We start from the raw sequence: 6,000 nt of genomic DNA, 5'->3' as shown, positions 1-6,000 counted from the left end.
TAAATAAATAAATAAATAAATAAATAAATAAATAAATAAAGTATTGGACTTAGATGGGTATTTTTGTCAATATCACACAGTCCAGTTTCTGTAGATCATGTTGAATTTGTGCCATTCCAGTCCATTCTAAATATTATGTAAAAAATTGTTTTACCTAAATACTAAATCTGATGATGAATTCCCCTGTTCAGATGCCTTTGGTAAAGTCCAACCTCCCTAGCTTGGCATTTGAAGGCTGAATCTATTTTTCCAGTTTTATCTCCCAATTGTCTTCTCTTCCCTCACTCCCCTTACTACATCCCATGCTCCAGCTTCCATTAGCTGTTGCCAAACACACCCAGTGCTTCCCCATGCTCTGATTTGCTCCCTGAACTTGGGGAATACCCTCCATCCCTCATCACCCCTAAAGCATTGCCCATCCGTCCAGGCTCAGCTTAAATTCCACCTTCTCTGAGATGACCTCTCACATTCTTCCAGTACGACCTCTCTTGCTTCCTTCCACACAAGCAGACTTTCTACTTGTATTCCAGTCTGTCTTTGGTCACTTATGTACCAATCTGCCTCTCACCCAGCTTATAGAATATCCAGACCACAGCCCTGCACTGAATGTGTTCCTCAATGCCTGGCACTCAGTAGACATCCATACTTTAAATTTTTTTTTATTTTGAAATAATTATAGACTCAGAAAGTTGCAAAAATAATACAGAGAGATCTCTTGTACTCTTCACCCAACCTCCCCCAATGGTAACATCTTAACATATTCATAGTACAATAGGTCCATAAATTTTTATTTGCTCATTTAGCTGAATTGGATTTCTTTCCCCAAAGAGAAAGGATATTTTGGTTTTACCACTGGTTCTCTTTGTGTATGGAACTTTCACTCACATTTCAAAACTCCTTCCTCAGCGTCCTGAACATCTCAGCCAACTTCCCACGAAATGTAACACGGTAGTCTCACACAGCCAGATTAGGGGCATCCGTTGTGATACAACCACTTCAAAAAGCCACTGACTTTCATTGGTTTGGAAAAAGGCATGGGCCGCAATCAAGAAATCCTCTGGCTAGATTTTTGGTGTAGCAGAATATTATCATTTAGGGAGTCAAGCTATCTGTGTGTTTAAAGGTTTAGACTCATAGGCTGGAGTATTTCTAAAGATTAGAATTGTTCTTCAGTGTGAAGACTTGTCTTTATTCATTACTTCCTTTGATCTAATTTATGTTTTTATAGTTTTGTACTTCGAGACTTTGAAGTCCACAAATTTTATAGAACTATGATACCTTACAAAATGCATGAGTAAACATACGGTGTTTACTAATAGATTGACGAAAACCTTTGCTCTCCTCTTTTACAAATGCTTGATTTCCTGGACGAGATCAGAAAACAAAATTTCACAATACAGTCCCTGAGAATGTTGTAATTGTGCTTTTTATCAGAAATTGCGAAAGCAATTTAGGATTAAGGAAACTGATTTCCCTCAGAGACAGTTCTTAGCACTCTTTTTTATATCCTTTAACCCTTCTTATTTATTATCTTTTTCTGAGTTCACATCCTACTGCTTTGAAATTTTTTCCACAGTATGATTTGAGGAGCATGAGAGGGAAAACCCTTCCTCAAAAATTCCTTCTTCAGCATTCTAGGGGGCCTGATACCCCAAGAGTTATTCCTTTGTTCAGGTTAGGGCATTTAGGAGTGACAGGTTAGGTCACATTTCTTTTTTTTTCTTTCTTTTTTTTTTTCTTTGTAAGGAGGTCAGATTTTATTTATATGTAATTGTATTTATTGTATTTATGATTTCATTTTCTTATAAACCATACCTTCCTCATAATATTATGTGAGGATTAAGTGACATAATGCTTGGAAAGCAATTAGCACAGTACCTGGCATGGTAGGCACTCAGTAAATGTTAACGATTGTTACTATTTAATTTTTATAACATTTTTCCCATTTTTTAAATTTAAATTCAATTAATTAACATATAATGTGTTATTAGTTTCAGAGGTAGAGGTCAGTGATTCGTCAGTCTTATATAATACCCAGTGCTCATTACATCGAATGCCCTCCCTAATGTCTACCACCCAGTAAACTCATCCCCCCACCTCCCTCCCCTACAGCAACCCTCAGTTTGTTTCCTGTGGTTAAGAGTCTCTTATGGTGTGTCTCCTTCTCTGATTTTGTCTTGTATTATTTTTCTCTCTCTTTCGCTATGATCCTGTTTTGTTTCTTAAATTCCACATGAGTGAGATCATATGATAATTATCTTTCTCTGATTGTCTTATTTTACTTAGCATAATACCCTCTAGTTCCATCCACATTGTTGCAAATGGCAAGATTTCATTTTTTGATGGCTGTGTAATATTCCATTGTATGTGTATACCACATCTTTATCCATTCATCTGTCGATGGGCATCTGGGCTCTTTCCATATTTGGCTATTGTGGACATTGCTGCGATAAACATTAGGGTGCAGGTGCCCCTTCGGATCACTACATTTGAGTCTTTGGGGTAAATACCCAGTAGTGTAATTGCTGGGTCATAGAGTAGCTCTATTTTCAATTTTTTGCGGAACCTCCATATTGTTTTCCAGAGCGTCTGTACCAACTTGCATTCCCACCAACAGTGTAAGAGGTTCTCCCTTTCTCCACATCCTGACCAACATTTGTTGTTTCCTGTGTTGTTAATTTTAGCCATTCTGACTGGTGTGAGGTGGTATCTCATTGTGGTTTTGATTTGTATTTCCTTGATGCCAAGTGATGTGGAGCATTTTTTCATGTGTCTGTTGGCCATTCGTCTGTCTTCTTTGGAGAAATGTCTGTTCATGTCTTCTGCCCACTGCTTAATTGTATTATTTGTTCTTTGTGTGTTGAGTTTGAGAGGTTCTTTATAGATCTTGGATATTAGCCCTTTATCTGAAATGTCATTTGCGAATACTTCTCCCATTTCATAGGCTGTCTTTTGGTTTTGTTGACTCTTCCCTTTGCTGTGTAGAAGCTTTTTATCTTGATGAAGTCCCAATAGTTCATTTTCGCCTTTGTTTCCCGTGCCTTGGAGATGTGTCTAGTAAGAAGTCGCTGCGGCCAAAGTCACAGAGGTTGCTGCCTGTGTTCTCCTCCAGGATTTTGATGGATTCCTATCTCACATTGAGGTCTTTCATCCATTTTGAGTCTATTTTTGTGTATGGTGTAAGGAAATGGTCCAGTTTCATTTCTTCTGCATGTGGCTGTCCAATTTTCCCAACACCATTTGTTTTTTTGTTTTTTGCTTTTTTTAAAGATTTTATTTATTTATTTGACAGAGATAGAGACAGCCAGCGAGAGAGGGAACACAAGCAGGGGGAGTGGGAGAGGAAGAAGCAGGCTCCCAGCAGAGGGACCTGTTGTGGGACTGGATCCCAGAACGCTGGGATCACTCCCTGAGCCGAAGGCAGACGCTTAACGACTGCGCCACGCAGGCGCCCCTCCCAACACCATTTGTTGAAGAGACTGTCCTTTTTCCATTGGATGTTCTTTCCTGCTTTGTTGAAACTTAGTTGACCAGAGTCACATGTCCATTTCTGGGTTCTCTGTTCTGTTCCATTAATCTGTGTGTCATGTCAGTACCATACTGTCTTGATGATTACAGCTTTGTGATAGAGCTTGAAATCGGAATTTTGAGGCCACCCACTTTGGTTTTCTTTTCAATATTCCTTTGGCATTCTGGGTCTTTTTTGGTTCCATACAAATTTTAGAATTATTTGTTTCAGCTCTGTGAAAAAAAGTTGATGGTATTTTGATAGGGATTGCATTGAATGTGCAGATTGCTCCAGGTAGCATAGACACTTTAACAATATTTGTTCTTCCAACCCATGAGCATGGACCGTTTTTCCATTTCTTTGTATCTTCCTCAACTTCTTTCATGAGTGTTCTATAGTTTTCTGAGTACAGATCGTTTGCCTCTTTGGTTGGGTTTATTCCTAGGTATCGTATGGTTTGGGGTACAATTGTAAATGGGATTGACTCCTTAATTTCTTTTTCTTCTGTCTCGTTAGTGTATAGAAATACAGCTGATTTCTGTGCTTTGATTTTATATGCTGGGGTTGAGTCACATTTCAGTATAAAGTTAGGTCATTATCAGGACTACCTCAGGAGGGACACTTTTATCAGAATGTTCTGCCTTTGGGCAGGTGAGAGAGAATGGCCCCAAATAAAGACCCATGCGAGGAATTAGAAAGAGGGTTGGAGCTGTACCTCTCCAACATGGACAGGTGCAGGACTCACCTAGAGAACCTGTAAAAATGCAGGTTTTGCGTGAGGGGATGTGGAGAGTGAGTGGTGCTGAGGGTTTTCTTTCCTAACAAACTGCCAGGTGATGCCTGTGCTGCTGGTCATAAGATGCCACATTTTGGATGAGGAGGGATTGAAACAGCCAGTCTTAGAAGGCTTGGGTGGAGATACTGCTCTGAAGAAGCCCCTTGAGCCCCAGGTGGAATGGGGCGGAGGTAGAAGAGAGAAAGCATTCAGGGCAGTTGAGGGTCGAGAAAGACCAGTTTGGTTCACTCGATTTTTCTTAAAGGTATTCTTTCCTGAGGCACCTGGGTGGCTCAATTGTCAAGCATCTGCCTTCAGCTCAGGTCATGATCCCGGGGTCCTGGGATCAAGCCCCATATCGGGCTCCCTGCTCAGCGGGGAGCCTGCTTCTCCTCTGCCTGCTGCTCCCCCCTGCTTGTGTTCTCTCTCCCGTTCTCTCTGTGTGTCAAATAAATAAATAAAATCTAAAAAAAAAAAAACAGCTATTCTTTCCAGGGCAAAGAAGAGTTCGATAGATGCTTAAGATTTTGTATTTTATATATTTTTTAAAAGATTTTATTTATTTATTTGACAGAGAGAGAGACAGCCAGCGAGAGAGGGAACACAAGCAAGGGGAGTGGGAGAGGAAGAAGCAGGCTCCCAGCGGAGCAGGGACCCCGATGCAGGGCTTGATCCGGGTTCTGGATCACGTCCTTAGCCAAAGGCAGATGCTTAACGACTGAGTCACCCAGATGCCCCTTATATTTCTGATTTCATATTATATATATTTATTTATTTAAAACTCATTACATAATATCTCTCCAGTAGGATTGAAATCTAGTTGTTGGTCCCTGGTGAAGGTATTGAGTGTTGGTTGTTGATGAGGCTTTTCTAAGATTATACTGTGCTTCCCAGACTGGGACACCTTTAGCTCCCTGACAGTATGCCTGGAACAACATCCATTGGAAGATCTGGGAAGAAAAAAATGTTTTCTATTAAAATAAACTCCTGTATCACTGAGAAGTATACAACATGTGGATGAACTTCAATGGGTAAGCATACCAGGGGTGGTGGTCGTAGCTTCAGGTTCCTCTCTCAGGTTCCGTAGAAGGTTTTCCTTTCTTCTGCAAAGAGGAATAGAGCAATGGTGGACAGGGTTAAAAAATCACAACCGAGATAATGTCTGTAAAGCACGTAAGTGGTGTGCTCTTTTTTTTTTTTTTTTAATTGTTGATTTTCTCATTGCCATTTCCTCTTTCTTTAGTTCTTGCCTCGTAAGGTTATTTCTGGATTCATTTCTATCTTACTGCTCTTGACTTCCCTTCCCTCTGTACAAATAATAATGTGCTAGTCTGTCCTCCTTTTCTCCCTCTTATGTGATGTTGATTCTTGGTCTTGGCCTTCACTGAGCCCGTTTTTGCCATCTCCTGCTGGTCTGTCCATCATTCTTGGCTTTACTTCCTCAGAGAGTGGAGTTACTAATGGCAGACTTTGGGTCAGAGTCCATGCTTGCCATTGTGAGGACTTGACAATCATGGAAAAACTTATCTTACCAATGAGCTCCTACTACTGCTAGCTAATGTTTATTGAGCCCTAACTATGAGCTATTAAGTGCGTAAAAGTAACCCTGTGCAGAGATACTATGCCTCTTCTTGGCAACCTGCACTACCACCCCACCTGCCTCCAGCTCAGTGGTGCCTCCCAGTGCAGGAATGGAAACTGAATTGACAATGACCCC

This window comes from Ailuropoda melanoleuca, chromosome 15 (assembly GCF_002007445.2).
Source record: "Ailuropoda melanoleuca isolate Jingjing chromosome 15, ASM200744v2, whole genome shotgun sequence".
Classification (NCBI taxonomy): domain Eukaryota; kingdom Metazoa; phylum Chordata; class Mammalia; order Carnivora; family Ursidae; genus Ailuropoda; species Ailuropoda melanoleuca.
Note: the sequence above shows the minus strand (reverse complement) of the source record.